The 18,687-nt window shown below is 41.3% G+C and overlaps 1 protein-coding gene across 1 annotated transcript in view; it reads right to left on the reverse strand.

Moving 5' to 3' along the window:
- The window catches only part of TMEM132C (transmembrane protein 132C), a 2,628,872-nt gene that overhangs the window by 415,038 nt on the left and 2,195,147 nt on the right, over positions 1 to 18,687 (reverse strand). The window lies entirely within an intron of this gene.

The raw sequence follows: 18,687 nt of genomic DNA on the forward strand, positions 1-18,687 counted from the left end.
AACAGACGTGAGAGATAGATATATGGGATAATACAAAAGAAGAGTTTGGAAAGCAAACTGGTCTCTTTACAGGATGATAAAATACATGATGCACATGAGATACCAGATGCAGTATTCAAAAGATGGCAAGTACCCTATTTATTTAAGTAATTATGTTACTAGGGTAGAGCACTGATCAGATTAGACCATTTGCAGGCTCATGTTACATACACAGCAACAACAGTAAAGTAACATTCAAGGTATAACTAATTATACCATACAGTGACATAACATAACATAGAAGTAAAAAATATATATACACATATTTACATGAAGATTTAAATATAAGTAGGATCAGGAATACCCAATGCATAATACATGTGCAATAGGAGAAGCGAATGTGGACCAGTCAAAAGAACCAACATAGTATATACAAGCATGGAGAGGAATTGTAGCACTGACTGCATCACAAATTAAACAGGATATACGAGAAAAAAAAAAGTTGCAAAAACAGGAAGGGTAATTCCCATAATGGTAAAAATTATTTCATTAAACTAAACAGGCAACTAAGAAGGCTAACTAGATCAAGCAATACCAACTTTAGAGGTTAAGATAGCGTTCCAAGTGAAAGATAACCATAAGGCCTTCTTCAGCTATGTCAGAATACTCAAGGGCAGCACACAGCAATGTGCTGAACTGGTGTGTGACGACCCACCACTGGACCAGTAACCAAGGAACCTCAATCCTCACCACTGGCAACAGTGGAGGATGTTCACTGACAGGATAAGTACACACACAGTATTTTCAGATGCAGCTCTCTGCATCAACTGCAATTTCCCTTAAGAGCACACAGAGAGCACAGTCAGTCCGGGGCTGGTTTCTCTCTCTTTCTCCAGATCCCCAGTAAGCGTCCCCACTGATACAGCTATAGAGTTGTAATCTCAGCTGAATGACCATGCCAAAACCTCCAGCACCCTCTCTGTCCAACCAGTGCTTCATCATCATCATCAGCCCCCTTTTTTCCCATTTTTCTACATGGGGTTGGGGTATCATGTTAACTGTCGCCAACTCTCTCAATTCAGTGCCACACTCCTGCCTTCTTCAACACTCATGCCTGACTGTCGCAGATCTTCTTTCACACAATCCATCCACCTCTTTGCTGGACATCCTCGCTTCCTCTTACCTTATTCCTGTCTGCCCAAATTATCCTCACCAGATTGTCTTCTGTTTTTCTACATGTGTCCAAACCACTGTAATCTGTTCTCTTTGATCTTTTCTGCAATTGGAGCTACTTTGGCTTCTGCTCTTATGTCCTCATTTCTTCACCTGTCCCACAGTGTTCATCCTACGACCTTTCTCAGGCACTTTATTTCCATAACCTCTAGCTTCTTCAGCTATTCTGCCTTTACTGCCCAAGTTTCTGTACCATACAGTAGTACTGGTCACACCACTGTCTTGTACACCTTACTTTTCAGCTTCTTTGGCATTCTTCTGTCATTGACTATACCTGATACTCTATGCCAGTTGGCTGCAGCGCCTCTGATTCTATCTTTGACCTCTTCATTCAGACTACCCTTCTCCTCAATTACCCCTCCCAGATACTTGAAGCTGTTTACCTGTTCCACTATCTTCCCTTCTGTCTCTTTTCTCAGCTTCTTCTGATTTCCCCAATTTGCTGCCAGTGCCACCATCTTATATTTGCTAAGTTTCATCCCATGCACCTTCAGATTTGGATTCCATTCTCTTATCCTTTGCTGAACTTCTATCTCAGAGTCTGCCTACACATGCTACATCATCTACATACAGTAGATTTGTTAATCCCTCCCCTCCAACCTGTTTACTAATGTAGTCCATCACGAGTATGAACAGCAGTGGGCTCAGAGCTGAACCCTGATGTACACTCACAACCACTGGGTACCCCTCTGTGAGGCTGAACACTGTTCATACTTGAGTCATTGGGTCCTTGCACATAGCCTGCACAAATTCTACCAATGTTTCGGGGACTTCAAACCACCGCAGTACTGCCCAGATCAGCTTTCTTGGTACCTTGTGATATGCTTTCTCCAAGTCTAGGAATGCCCAGTTGGACTCTCTCCTCATCTCTAGCTTCTTCTCAAGTATCTGACTCAATGCAAACATCGGGTCAACTGTGCTGCATCCTGATCTGAATCCAAACTGCTGATCTCCCATCTTACATTCTATTACATTGCATATCAGTTTATCAATCAAACTCTCCAGAACTTTCATACAATGTGATAGGAGTTTGATGCCTCTGTACTGAAATCCACACAGGATGCAAGAAAGACCGCTGCACGGCAAAAAACACATCCAATTCCACACAAATGAAGCCAGCAGCCCCAGGTGTCCGCATAAAAATAATTTAATTTAATAAACAAATCCAGAGGGAAAAATCCCTCGGATAACAAATATACAGACCGGTTTCGGCTCAATAGAGCCTTCCTCAGTGATACAAATTTTATTATATATAAATCAACTCACAAATGCTTCAAACACCATATATATATGTAAATGCAAAACAAAGAGCACTGCATAATCCGCCTATCAAAATAGGCAAATCATAATTGGTCATTAAGACCAGGTGGAAACATTGCCCCAAGTTTAATTATCCACTTTCTCTCTTTGGAAGTAAGCAGTTCATGCCATTTTATTTTATCCTGACATTTACCCTTGATATGGTCAATAACACAAAACATAAAGTTAGCTGTGGTGTGTTTTAAACTATGTTTAAATAATGCATTGTTACTACGCTTATTCTTGATGTCACTAATGTGTTCTCCAATTCTAAGGCGAAATGCCCTAGAAGTCTTTCCCACATAAAAGCAGAACACGTACAGGTCACTAAATATATAACCCACCCAGAACTACAATTTGCCCAAAAATTGATCTCAAAAATCTCAGGTGTGTTCTGACTACTAAATTCTGCAATACGTGAAACCTTGTTACAAAATTTACAATGGCCACACGTACAACACCCACTCACTGGAGCCCCTGTGAGAGTAGATTGAGTATAAACTTTGGAATCAAACAAGGACTTCTTATAGTGACTCAAATGTGACCCAATAGTACGTCCCTTCTGAAAGAAAATGAACATCTATCCCCAAGAAAGTTGTTCAATCTGTTGTCAGCCAAAAGGATATTCCAATGTCTATCAACAATCTTCATAAAGCCTCGAGTATTGCGTCCATAAGAAGTAACTAGCCTAAGCGGTTGTTTAGACCTATCACGATTGTGATCTTTATAGCACAGCAAATCAGTTCTATGAAATTGAGAAACCCACTGTTTTGCCATGTGTATAGATCCGGAATGATATCCCCTATGTTTAAATCTGGCAACCAAATCCTCACTGGTCTGGACATAGGACCCTTGATTGGAACAAATTCTCCTAGCTCGTAGGAATTGTGACTTAGGAATATTCCGGATGATGTGTGGTGGGTGGAAGCTAGTCGCATGCAGTAAAGAATTGTATTCCGGAAATTTCCTGAATAGGGTAGTGGATAAAGTATTATCCATATTCCTGTGTAATTCAACATCCAAAAAAATTATATTGGACCTATCAAAATTCATCTTGAATTCTATACCCCATATGTTGTTATTAAGATATTCAAGAAATTCCAAAAGATACTGATCATCAGCCCTCCACACCAACCAACAATCATCCAGATATCGACGCCACATGTCCATTTCACACATAAAGATATTGTGACTGGTATCATAAATAATGATCTCCTCGATATAGGCCATAAATAGATCTGCATAAATGGGTGCAAAAGATGCACCCATAGCAGTTCCTTTAATTTGCCAAAAGCACCTGTTCTGATAGTAAAAAATATTGCTGGTAAGCACATATTCAGTAAGGCAAACCAGGAAAGTGTTAAAGCCTGGTTTGTATAGTTCAGATCTAGCCAACCAATATTCTAGTGCTTGTAGGCCTGCCCAATGTGGAATATTGGTATAAAGTGATGTAATATCAAGGGTACATAATAGCCAGTCCGGTTCCAATTGAATATCACTAATAACCTCCAAAAACTGTGTGGTATCTTGAATCCGAGCTCTAATTAACCCTAATAGGGGTTTCAGATAGAAAGTTAAATATTCCGATAAAGGTTCCGTCAAGGACCCATGTCCAGACACAATAGGTCGACCAGGTGGGTTGGTAAGATTTTTATGTATTTTAGGAAGCATATAGAGAAATTGTTTTTGAGGGGATGGCACCATCAACTGTTCTTTGGTGGCCTGCTGGATAATACCCTCATCCACTGCTGAAGTCAAAAATTCTTCAATCTTACGCTGTAAATTAGGGGTTGGATCCAAAGGCATGGCCATATAATGGTCTTTATTCCCCAACTGTCTCAAAGCCTCCTGATCATACAAATCCTTATTCTGAATCACCACCGCCCCACCTTTGTCAGACTGAGTGATAACCACATTTTTGTTTTTAGCTAACTCATCCAAACTACACACTTCATCCCTGGACAGATTGTTGTAAGACAGAGGAAAATCCTTATAGTGATAGTGTAAATCATATAGCACATTCCTTTGAAAAACTCCCACCAATTGAGTCATAGGCGGATTAAAAGACGATTTTTTGAATTTAAACTCATGAGATTTATCACCATCACTATCAGCAAACAACAGTTTTAGATTCAATAATCTACAAAAATTGACCACATCCAGGGCTAAAGAATGTTCAGGTACAAAAAAAACGGGGACAAAGTTCAAACCTTTATTTAACAATGAACACTGTGTAGTGGTCAGCTCAGTGGAAGAAATGTTGTGAACATTAGAAGGGAACATTACTGTGCTGTCATCAGTTTCAGTAAAGCATCCATACTTTGCTTGGGCGTGTCTTTTCCTATGTTTCCGCCCCCTCGTCTACAGGTGCGGCGGAAGGGTGTGGCAAATTGTCACGTTTGGCATTTGGTAAAACATCAATCTGGTTCTCCTCAAATTCTCCTTCAGTATTAGAAGAATAATCATCACCTGAAGTGAAATTCGAAAATTCAGAAGTATTCTTAAGAATTGATTTAGGTCTTTTTCTTTTAGGAGTGGAGAATCTCTTAACTCCCTTTTCATACTCCCCAGGTACTCTAAAAGAAACATTTTTTGAACTTTCAAAAGGTTTCCCCCTTTCGTAGTCCCCCACATCTCTAAAGAATTTTTTAATCTTTCTCTCTTTGAGTACTGAATTCATTTTGGAGAGGTCAGAAGTAAGTTTTTTAATCTGTGTGGAAAAGGAGTCACAAGTTTCAAACTTGCTAGTATCCATACATATTAATTCAAGATCTTTAACCCCCTTCTGTACCTTCCGTTCATAAAAAGCTGTTAATACATCCACAAACTTGGAACTAGCCAACTGTTGGACCTGTGCCCAATCTTCCAATAGTTTGTCATCAATGTCAGAGACCAAAGGTTGCACCTTAACCCTAAGGCCCCGTGGAGTAATGTTTTTACGTTGGTATGCCTTAAATAAACGTAGGTGCCAAACATTAGTCCTCACCATTCGCATGTTCTTACTAAGTAAACCAAAAAACATATCACATTCATTATTGGAAGCATTAGACGAAGGAACATGTGTAGAGCCCAATGGGCCTAGACCAAAAACTGATAAATCATCCATATCGGATGATAAACCCTGAATGAGAGGTGATAATGCCATACTTTCAACTCAAAGGACTTGCCCACACACAAAAGAACAATATATAGATATATATATATATATATATATATATGTATGTAAACGTGTACTGACTATACTTGAAACACTGCAAGAATGCAGCCAACACACAAACACCACAATAATAGGGAATATCAAACAATTTTTTCAGCAGCACTTCATCAAAATGGGTTTCAAACCTGTTCATATGCAAAAAGACCAAAAAAATTTTCCAAAAAACCTAATACCATAACCAGTCCTGAAGCTCCTGAGTTCACGCTTCACACTGTGCATAGGTTAAATGAAAGAAAAATTTTTTATTAATGTATACAAATACCATAGGCAGCCAAAAATCCAAGGATTAACACGCTGCGTATTTGTATAAAACAAATATATGAAAATGCAATGAACAGGAAACCCAATTCACATATACAAACATGAAAAATCCCCAAAATTGAGCTGAAGTGTGACCAAAATATAGTCAAACATTGTACACACAAATAGAAATAAAAAATTCCAGCATGTGAAGCCAAGTCCGATGGGCAAAAAAAGGCACTAGAGATGAAAACAAAATAAACACAATTATTGAAAGGCACCAAAATAAGAAAGAGGGATCCACTACTTATCCTGCCACTTCAATGTCAACCCCACAAAATGAAACCAAATAGATAGGCAGTTATGATTTGGGAATAACACCCCAACAGCCCGACCCAAATATCAAATCAAGATATACCAAATATCAATAGAGGAGAACCAGAGAATGCAATGTTTACCTAGCATCAACAAGTGTATATGTAGAAACATATGTATATATATCCTAGCACCTAGGAGCAATACATATATTAAGTCACAATTCCTACGAGCTAGGAGAATTTGTTCCAATCAAGGGTCCTATGTCCAGACCAGTGAGGATTTGGTTGCCAGATTTAAACATAGGGGATATCATTCCGGATCTATACACATGGCAAAACAGTGGGTTTCTCAATTTCATAGAACTGATTTGCTGTGCTATAAAGATCACAATCGTGATAGATCTAAACAACCGCTTAGGCTAGTTACTTCTTATGGACGCAATACTCGAGGCTTTATGAAGATTGTTGATAGACATTGGAACATCCTTTTGGCTGACAACAGATTGAACAACTTTCTTGGGGATAGATGTTCATTTTCTTTCAGAAGGGGACGTACTATTGGGTCACATTTGAGTCACTATAAGAAGTCCTTGTTTGATTCCAAAGTTTATACTCAATCTACTCTCACAGGGGCTCCAGTGGTTGGATGTTTTTCGTGTGGCCATTGTAAATTTTGTAACAAGGTTTCACGTATTGCAGAATTTAGTAGTCAGAACACACCTGAGATTTTTGAGATCAATTTTTGGGCAAATTGTAGTTCTGGGTGGGTTATATATTTAGTGACCTGTACGTGTTCTGCTTTTTATGTGGGAAAGACTTCTAGGGCATTTCGCCTTAGAATTGGAGAACACATTAGTGACATCAAGAATAAGCGTAGTAACAATGCATTATTTAAACATAGTTTAAAACACACCACAGCTAACTTTATGTTTTGTGTTATTGACCATATCAAGGGTAAATGTCAGGATAAAATAAAATGGCATGAACTGCTTACTTCCAAAGAGAGAAAGTGGATAATTAAACTTGGGGCAATGTTTCCACCTGGTCTTAATGACCAATTATGATTTGCCTATTTTGATAGGCGGATTATGCAGTGCTCTTTGTTTTGCATTTACATATATATATGGTGTTTGAAGCATTTGTGAGTTGATTTATATATAATAAAATTTGTATCACTGAGGAAGGCTCTATTGAGCCGAAACCGGTCTGTATATTTGTTATCCGAGGGATTTTTCCCTCTGGATTTGTTTATTAAATTAAATTATTTTTATGCGGACACCTGGGGCTGCTGGCTTCATTTGTGTGGAATTGCCTCTGTACTGCCCACACTTGTGGATGTCCCCTTTGTTCTTGTACACTGGCATGAGTATGCTTATTTTCCAGTCATCTGGGATATGCCTTTCTCTTCACACTGCTATTAGTACCCTCAGGAGCCATTTCTCCCCTGTTTCACCCAGCATTTTTATCATATCTGCTGTGACCTCATCTAAGCCTGCTGCTTTCCTTGACTTCATCTTCCTTAGTGCTGTTCTTACTCCTTCTAGGGTGGGCTCCTCTTCTTCTCTCATCATAAACTGTCTCTGGGGCAATACAGCTTTTGTGGGGTTTTCTTCATTCAGAATCTGCTGGAAATACTCCTTCCATCTACCTTTGATGCCCTCTGGCATCCCTTATGAAGGGTGTCTGACTATCTTCTTTATCTTTCTGTCTTTGCAACCTGAAATAGTTTCTTTGTTCATCTTACTGAATCACTTTCCAGAAGTTGGTACCGTGCCTCTAATGCCCTATTCTTTGCTATTGCGACTTCTCTCTTAGATTCTTTGCCCAACCAGTAGTCCTTCCTAGCCTAGTCAGTCTATTCTATCTCCCACTTCATCCTGTACTCCTTCTTTCTTTTGATGACTTTCTAGACTTCTGCATTCAACCACCAGCTTTCCTTATGTACCTTATTTCCATACCTGGCTCAGCCACATATCTTTCATGTAGTCCTGTTTTTCAACTCCACCTCTTTCCTGCTCTTAATGGGGTTCCTGCTCTTAATGGGGTGCTAGAGCCCTGAGAAATTCCTTGAACTGCTGTACTTTTTATCCAGTCAACTTCCAGGTCTTCAGCCTGGTCTCTGTTGACCTTAGAGCCTTCTCTCACCACTACTTGCAGCTGATTGTGGGAACTAGTGGGCTGACTGTTTCACTGGGGATGACTTTGCAATCATGGATTCTACTCCAGTGCCTTTTCCTTACTAGGAGGAAGTTTACCTGAGTTGTATGTTTTCTTGTATGTGATCTTGTGACTGTCTCTCTTTCTGAACCATGTGCTGGCTACTATCAAGCCATTTGCCAGAGAGAAGTCTAGAATGGCCTCTCCTTCTTTATTCCTGTTGCTCCACCCATGTGGACCCAGGCAGTCCTCATATCCTGTTCTGTCTGTCCCAACATGTGCATTAGCCATTTTCATTATCAATACCAATTCATGTTTTCCTGATTTATCTATCCGCAACTGCTGTCTGAATACACTCTTTTCCTCACTATCACAACCCTACTGTGGGGCATAGACTGAGATTATGAATACTGCCCTAATTCTGATGATATCCCTTACTGCCTTCTGAAGCCTCTCTATCTCTCTCACCACAATTACTACACCTTTTCTAGCCTGCTCTCCACCTGAGTAGTAGACTCTGGATCGCAAGCCAAGTGGCTTTGCTGCATTGCCCTTCCATTTCATCTCTTGGATACATAGGATGTTCAGTCACCTCCGTATCATCATGTCATCCACTTCTAAGCTTCGTCCTGTCAGTGAACCTACATTAAGCGTAGCATTCATGTTTGGCAGGTTGGTTGACTTTATAGCCACTCAACAGAGCTATCCCAGGTAACCCAGGCTGGGTAACTAGGCAACGGCCAGCCAGTAGCTTGGGCTGCAGGGATTTATGGCAGGCACACACTGGCCAATAGGTGCACATATACCCCAAGGGTCCCTGAGTTGGCAGGGTCCTCAACCCACTTATCACCAGTAGCTACTCATCTCTATTTTCGGTGACATTAATCAACATGACCAAATCCCCTAGAGCCATATTTTATACCATCGAGTGACTAACCCTGCCATGGCATGCAGTCTATGAACCATGTTCTCCTATCTTGAGGATACTGCTCACCCAATAGATGCCCAAAGCGGTTGGTCTGTACAACTCTTTCCCTTATATGGTACCACGTAGTGTCTGTGCTGCTGCCCACAGCTCCATTCATTGGTGAATTTGAGATGGAAACACTCAGCATGTTTTTCAGACATGGGAGAAACCCCACCGAGACACAGGGAGAACATACAAACTCCAAACAGGCATTGGTCAGAGGTCAGGATTGAACCTTGCATCTTATGCATAGGAGGCAAAGACCTTAACCACTAAGCCATCTGGTCTCCAGTGCTTCATGTCCCTGCCCAAATAACTGACACACACACTCTTTGAGGTTTGATTTACAAACACACATACATAGGAGAGGCTGGCACAGGTTTACTAGCTATGCCCCTTTCTGCCCAGACTATAAGGTAGATATCACTGGCACCAGTCACTCCTTATCAGCTACTTTAGGGCCCAATCGTACTGTGTAATATTAATACTAATACAAATGGTACTTTGACCAAGAGCAAGGCTATTAGGATTGGCCCATACAGTGTCACCAAATAAATATGCAAGTACTCTAAAAACTTAAATATCTCTACACAGATCAGCCACAATGAAAGGTTGGAATATATTTAATAATAAATAATAAAAGAACAAGAGAATACTAAATATACAGTCACAGTGACATCAGAATTCAAAACCACAGGAAATATTTAAAACAACATTGCAGGAAAGTCTCAAACAAATAAAGAAAAATATCTAAACTAAGTTTCACTATATTCCTGACTGAATCTAAAGAATTATACTGTAATCTAAAAACTTACTAATAGAGCGAGGCAGATGTGTGGTGAATGGATCTTGTTGTCAGGTCCAAGACAAAATGCCGAATGCTCTGTCTTAGTCAGAGACTTCTCAAATTAATATGTAAAATATTACTGCTGGGATATCTTGCAGAATGACAAAATTTCTCGTCATCTGACTTCTAGTTCCCATGCGAAACCCCCCATTGCTAGAAGCTGGTAGCATTTAGCATCTACCTGTAAAAATAAGCAGACAGGGGCTTTTCTTCAGATCTTTGGCAGATGCTGGAAGTCATAAAACAATTGCATTCCTTCATGCTTCAAAAGTAGCAATTGGTTCACTTCAAGAACAATACAGAAAGTTTCTTAGTACAGACTTTGTGTCTCTAGTTGCATTGAAAACTTGAGAGATAGCCCTTTTATTGCACAGCCTTCAAACTAATTTAATTTCAGATATTTTTCTAAAGTTTGCTAGACTGAGGTTAACCCTCCAGTTTCCTCTGTTAACTTATACATTTAAATAATCCACAAAAAGCAGCAAAAGGCACCAAAATCACCAAAACCAAGTCCAAGGTACTCAAGAAAGGTGAAGCCAGAAAAACGTATCCACTCAGTGCAATTTTAATATGAAAATACATACATTAACGCATACACATTTAAAACATCAGCGTTTTCATTTCTATCAAGTAGACTTCATCAGATGTGGATAGACAAATACAATAAAGATTTTATACCCTCTTAAAACACAAGTTAGTTAGGTATTCTGGGTTTCTCCACTTTTAAAATAATTGTATGTATCACCATCTATCAACCCTTCCATAATGACCACTGGGGGGAGCCAAATCATAATAAATCACCTATAAATTGCCATTACACAGACAATTGTGTGTATAAATTTTATTTTCAAACAAATTGATTATTGTAATGTATTTGTTTTGCCATGTTTTAAAATATTTAGGGATCATGATTGTTTTTAAAGAATTTTTAAAAAAATTGTATACATTACTTAGAGTGTTCATATAACATGTACTTATATATGAGTGATGAATATTTATGAATTTTATGATAATTAGTTTTTAATTAGTTCAATTTTATTGGCTAACTTGTGTTTTAGGAGGATATAAAATCTTTATTGCATTTGTCTATTCACATCTGATGAAGTCTACTTGACAGAAATGAAAACACTGATGTTTTAAATGTGTATGCGTTAATGTGTGTGTTTTCATATTAAAAGTGCACTAAGTGGATCCGTTTGGCTGGCTTCACCTTTCTTGGGTACTTTGGCTTTGGTTATACATTTAAATAGTTACATTAGTGCAAGTACATTTCTGCTTTCTTCCAGTAGGGCACACTGTGGATACATTTCAAACACAGCACTCTACAAATACATTTTAAACACCTTTGTTTGTACAAGCAGTTTAATATACAAATAACATACAGTTCTAATACATTTGTAATACAAGCATCTTGTATAAACCATATCAATATTCACTAAGAACATATAATTATTTACAAAATTCCAGCTAGCTGTGCTGGCAGTATCTTCTTTTGTCACACTTCCTCCCCCCTTCGAAGACTCAAGCTAGTTTTTCAAGTGTCCCTTGAGAAACGTTGCTTGAGAGGAATGAGCCTGTCTGGGAATACCTTACCCCATTCTCTGTTGTGAGGGCCCATCTCCATTGGCATTGCTAACCCCACTGTGGTGCTGCACTGTCATATCATATGCCTGCAACCCTAGGCTCCACCTTAGTAACTTGGTGGCTGGCTCGATGTAGCCATGTTAAGGGATTGTGGTCTGTAACTACAGTAAATTTCCTTCCATACAGATAAGGCTGAAGTTTCTGCAGTGGCCATACTATGGCTTCACATTCGTTTTCTACAGCTGCATGGCATTCCTCCCTGGGTTGGAACCTATGGCTGAGATATACCACTGGGTGCTCTTCTCCCTCTGAGGAAACCTGTCTGAGTACAGCCCCTACACACAATGGTTTGAAGCATCCACCTGCACAACAAATTCTTTGCTGTAATCTGGACTGGCTAACACAAGGGGTCCTCCCAAAGTTCCTTTAAGCTTCTGGAATGCCTGCTCACATGCTGGAGTCCACACTACCTTATCTTCCCTGTTTTTCCTTGTCAGATCTGTCAGGGGAGCAGCTACAGTTCTATAACTGGGGACAAACGTTCTGTAATACCCTGCTGTCCCTAAGAATGCACTCACCTGCTTTTTGGTAATGGAGCAGGCCATGTCTGAATGGCTTCCACTTTGGCAGGTTCTGGTCTGATCTTACCTCTCCCCACTCTATCTCCCAGGCAGGAGACCTCTGCCATACCCACCTGGAACTTACTGGGCTTAATGGTCAACCCTGTTCTCTGTAGTCTGTCCAATACCTCCCTGACATGCTGAAGATGCTCTTGCCAGGAATGGCTGTAGATGCCAATATCATCCAGGTAAACAAGGGCAAAATCTTCTGCTCCTGATAGGATACAATCCACCAGCCTCTGGAAAGTTGCTGGGGCATTTTTCATCCCAAAGGGCATCTTTGTGAACTCATACAAGCCAAAAGCAGACACAATGGCTGACTTCTCTCTAGTGTTGGGAGTCAAGTGCACCTGCCAGTAGCCTTTGGTAAAATCAATAGTGGCAAGATACTTCCCAATTCCAACATTTCCTGTATCTTCTCCCTCAGAGTCCATTTGACTCACTTAGGCACGCTATAAGGGGCCTGCTTGATAGGCCTTTGGGATCCTGTATCCCCATTGTGTTGCACCAAGTGGGTACACTATGGTTTCCCAGTGAACATACCCCCAAACTCCTGTAACACTGCTTGGATTTCTCAAACCTGGGTAGGGGACAGCTGCTCTGAGGTGATAGTCTGAGCCTCACTGAGTTGATCATTCACCAGATCCCCCCTCAGACTCCTCCTGCCAACCACTACAAATACTTAGCACCAGAGTCTCCCTATCATGGTAAGGTTTCATCGTGTTAACATGGCACAGTCTGTGGCCCTGCCTCCTGCCTAGCAGTTCTACCATGTAGTTAACATCACTGACCTTCCTTACCACTTTGAATGGTCCCTCCCAAGCTGCTTCCAACTTGTTGTGTCTGACAGGAATGAGAACCATGACCTGCTGCCCTACAACACTCTCTGTCTCGGCATTATTGTCATGCCAGACCCTTTTTTTGCTGTTGGGCTTCTACCAGGTTCTCCCCGGGCAAGCCCATTCGTTACCTGAAACTTGTCCTAAGGTTTAGGACATATGCCACAGCAAACTCCTTGTAGGATTCACACTCAACCTCCCACTCATCTTGAATCAAAGCTAGAGGTCTCCTCAACCTATGCCCCTAAAGCAACTCAAAAGGTGAGAAACATGTGGATTCCTGGGGCACTTCTCTGTAAGCAAACAACAGATGGGGCAAATATTTGTCCAACTCTTTCTTAGACTCATCTACAAATGCCAGTAGCATGGTCTTTGGTGTAGAGTTTAACCTTTCCACTAGACCATTAGGCTGGGGTGGTAGGGGTGGTCTTTAGGTGTTACACCCACAGAGCTCCCACACACAGGCCAGCAAGTCTGACATGAAATTGGCACCTCTGTCAATCAGTACTTCTTTTGGGAAACCTACCTTGCTAAAAATCTCTAACAAAATATTTTCTACCTTTTATGCCTGAATGGAGGACAGAGCCACTGCCTCAGGGTATCTGGTAGCATAATCTACTACTACTGGGATATACTTCTTTCCTATGGAACTTGGGGTACTCAGAGGCCCCACAATATCCATAGCTACCCTCTGAAAATGGCTCCTCAATCACAGGCAAAGGCATCAAAGGAGCTTTGACCTTGTCTCCTGCCTTGCCTACTTTTTGGCACTGCTCACAGGTCATGCAGTACCGTTTTACATCCCTGGAAATCCCAAGCCAATAAAAGTTCTGCATAATATCCCTTTGTATGCTTTATGCCCATATGACCCACAAAGGGAATGTCATGGGCTATGGCTAGAAGTGCCAGACAGTAGGCTCTGGGCACTACTGACTGCTGTATTACCTCACTTTCTAGCCCTCTCAGAGGTCCACTATCTATACAGTAACCCTTTATCCCACTATACTGATTCCCCCTTCCCTTAAGAATCAGGCGTCTCTCTGGCTACTTCCCTCAAGCCTTGTAATGTAGGGTCTGAGAGCTGAGCTTGTATCAACTCTCTCTTTGTAACCCTTCCCAGCTCCCTTTCCACAGGAAGTCTGGTATCCTCTGACAGCGGCGTCTCACTGTCATCCTGAGTACTGCTACTCACCTCTGCCCTTACAGTCACTCTGTACAAGGGAAAATTAGTACCCATCAGCAGCAGCAGCTCACCTTCAGTCTCACTACTACAGGGTAGATCCCTCTCTGAAATAACCAGCTCACCAGTCATGGCTTCCAGTGTGCCATCTGTTTGGGTCCCCCCCAGGCTACCATACCCACATCCTTGTCCACAATCCTGACTGTGTGTAATTGCATGTGCACATGGTACTGCATTATCAAAATCATTCCTTATCAGGACATCTCCAGGTATATCCTCAAACACACCTACTTGTTTGCTTTCTTTTCCACCCTCCTGGTCATGTTGAACCCTAGCCAAAGGTATTTGAAATGGAGTCCCTCCTAAATCTCTGACTGGAGTATACTGTCCAAGCAAGTAATGCTCCTCTTTAACCATTGCAGGCTTCACAATGGTTAGGTCAGAGGCCATATCTCTCTTAGCAGTGGCCTGTTTCCCATCTACTAAGATAGGATATAACCTCTTGTGGTAGTTTTGTACCCTTGTTGTCTCCAGACAACTTACTGCTGGCATTCTCATTCCTACTTGCCTTTTCCCCTACCGGTTGTTCCCCACCTTGCCTCTATGGATATCTATATGCTATATGGCCTCACTGGTTACATTTAAAACATTTAACCCTTGATCCTGGTCATGTACCTGAACTAGTGGCTTCCCCTGTTACTGGTGGGTTCTGTTGAGGTGGTTTAGGCTGCCCATTTAGTGATGCCTTGTTTGCTAGGTATAGGCTCCCTTTTTCCCCAACTCAGCTACTGTGTTACATTCTATCTGCCAACCAGTTTCTCATCTCCTCAAGCAAAGTGGTAAGGGATTGTTCCCTTACCAAATGGTCTGCCAGCCCTTCAGAAGTGGTGACCTGACACCCACTCACCCACCTATGAAAATAAGTGCTTAACTTAGCAATATATTTATACACACTTTCATTTGCCTTGCGTCTATGCTCACAAAACTTTTTTCTATAACCTTAACAGTTCTCAAAGTATCGCCATATTGAGCAATAACTCGGAACGGAAATGACGCATGTTCAAACAAAACTTGTGACTCACATGAGGGAAAATGGTGGAAATCGAACTTTTTATTGTGGGGGGCTGCGTCCCCCCCCCCCCCGCTAGCTACATATCTCAACTCCGAGATCGCACTACAGTGAGGAAAGGGCAAATATCCCACTCCTCACTGTACCACGACTCCACAAACATCCTTTCGATTTCCAGCGTTTTCGGTCATGTGAGCATTTGCTGAATTAAACTTCGATAATATAATATAGACACGTGTAATAGAAGCTTTTATAAAGCTGTATGTTGTGATTGATTTCTTTGCAATGAGTGCTTAAACGTTGTTGTTTGTACCGCAAGTGCTTTAAAACTCAAGTGCTGAGAAGCTATGTTAACAAAAAGTGAAGCATAATGTATTAAAGAGTAACTAATCTTCTGGACAGGAACATTAAAAATTTAGAATACTACTGCTGTCTGTTTTCACAGGCTAGACATATTTGGGCTCTTGCATGTTTTAGAGAAAAATGATTAGTGATAAATGCCTATTATTTCTGTGCATATCTCTCGGTTATTTCTGACATTGTACAATGTACCTGCAATATTCTCAGTATTTTTTTTTCATCATCTAGTGGAGAAAACAAAAGAAATTTAGGTCGGTGGTGGAGGTGTTATGCAAGTGGTGGCTTGGACTGCAAGAATCCGATTGGCTGCCACCACTTGCTTTATCAAAAACTTTAAAACCGGATTTTCTACTACAACTTTAATTTGAACTTAATGTAAAAACACGCTGAATCATAACTATAGAAGGTAAATTACACATTCATTTACAATTTCAGCGTGTTTTAATTTAAGGTGAACTACAAATCTGCAGTACAGTTTCTCTCGCTTGTGGAAGGCACTTGGGGGTAACGGCTTGCAATTTGTATCTTCTCATGCTCGGGTTTAAGCACCCAGGTGCCAAGGGAAGGTACTCATGGTTAATGAGTTAAAGCACTCTAATAAACAATTTTTACCTGTATTATAATTTAAGCAATCCATATCAAACAATTTAGAAACAGCAGTTACAGCTTAACCATGGAGTAAGGGGATCAGGAACCATACCCAAAGTCCTTGATTAATATTATACTGTTTACAAACCCTTTCAAACATATGAATAAAGCTATCAAAATTATCACTCTCTGTAAATTGTGGAAGAAGTTTACTGACCTTTATTCCCTCTGGGGTTTGGATTTTCCCTCCCTCATTATCTCCATGACCCTGGCAAAGAGTCAGCATCTCCTTTTCATGTTTCCTCTGCCTCTCATTTTCTTCAGCCTCCAAATGTCTCAGTCTCTCATTTTCTTCAGTCTCCAAATTCCTCATTCTCTTTGCTGACTCTATTTCCAAATGTCTGGCTTCCAGTTCAAGTCTCTTTAACTCCAGATGGATTATTAAGTCCTCTGAGGCAAAGTTGAACTGTTCATTTTCTGAGAGTTGTACATCACCAAAGCCAGTCTGGTTGTCCTCCTGGGTGCTGGTCTGTGATGCAGCTATGGTTAAGGTTCATAGGTTCATAGGTTCATAGGCTGATACTAGGCTATCTGCCCTAGGGCATTTATAAGCCTAGCCAGAATGTATTTGGCTTTCGCCACCCTTTTAGATTAGTTGACTGTGCCTCTTTATAGTAGGTCACAGAAGGTAGCCCTTTTAAGGTTAGTTTACTGTACCTCTGTCAAGCAGTGACACAGAAGAGATTCCAGGGGTGAACTTACGATCTCCCATCCACTCAACAAGATTTCTCTTGAAGAGGGTCAGTGAGGGGCTCTGCCTAATATGGATTGGGATTTTGTTCCAGAGTGAGGGGAGCCTCTGGGATATGAATCTGTCCCTCCAGCATGTCCTATTTATTTCTGTGCTGAGGTTCAAGTCCCTGGAGCATGTTGCTCTAAGGGATTTGGATTTTCTGAGATGAAGCATGTCCATTAATTCTGGGTTGGACATGGCTTTATACGTCAGACACAGATCGCCTGTGAGTAGGCGGTATGCAACTGAGTAGAGCTGGAGTTTCTTTAGCCGAACTGCATAGGGCATCTGTTTGAGCCCCTTGATCCTCTTGGTGAGGCACTTTTGGGGTCTTTCCAGTTGCTGCAGGTGTCGGGTAAGGTACATCCCAAATGGGGCACTGTATTCAATTATGGGCCTGATAAGTGATGAGTAGAGGGGCACAATGACCTCTCTTGATCTAGATGTGAATCCTTTCATGATAAGGTGGGCTATATAGAAGGTCTTTCTAACCATTTTGGCAACGTGATTGTCAAAGGAGAGATTGCTATCTACTTGGGTCCCCAAGTCCCTAATTACTTCTTCCATACTGAATGGATTACCACCTATGTGGTAATTTGTGGGCACTTTGTTTTTCCCAAAGGGGATGACTATGCACTTTTTGGCATTTAGCTTTAGGCCATGGCTCTGGCACCAGTTATCCATCTCTGTGAGACCCTTTTGGAGGATGCTTGTGTCAGCTGGAGAGTCAATTACGGCACCCAGTTTGCAGTCATCTGCGAACTTGGTCAGTCATAGTCCACCCGTGTTAGCCTGTACCTCGGAGAAATATATACCAAACAAGAGAGGTCCCAGGACTGAGCCTTGTGGGACGCCACTTGTAACTGGTTTAGAGTCTGACATGGCACCTGCCATTCTGACCATGTGGGTTCTATCCCTGAGCCAGTTTTCAACCCATCTTGTGACATAGGGGTTGATATTTAAGCTGGTGAGCTTATTTATGATGCCCGAGTGGGGTATTGTGTCGGAGGCTTTTGCGAGGTCCAGGTAGGCTGTGTGGACTACCTTCCCTTCATCTATGGCTTTAGTAACTGTTTCAAAGACGTCGACCAGGTTCAAGAGGCAAGATCTGCCCTTAACAAAGCCGAATTGGGTGGAATCCAGTGTCTGGAGGTTCTCAATGTCTTTGTTTATAATTTCCATGATCATACACTCCATAGCTTTGCAGACCAGGCTAGTCAGGCTTATAGGGCGATAGTTTCCGGGGTCTGTTGTGGCACCACCTTTGTGGAGTGGGACCACTGTTGCTGTACACCATTCCTTGGGTACATATCCTGTAGTAAGGCTGAGATTGAACAGTGACTTTATATGAGGGTTTAGTTCTTCTTGGAGCTCGTGTAAGACACAACCCGGGACACC

This window comes from Protopterus annectens, chromosome 4.part0 (assembly GCF_019279795.1).
Source record: "Protopterus annectens isolate FY-2018-M chromosome 4.part0, PAN1.0, whole genome shotgun sequence".
NCBI classification, from domain to species: domain Eukaryota; kingdom Metazoa; phylum Chordata; order Ceratodontiformes; family Protopteridae; genus Protopterus; species Protopterus annectens.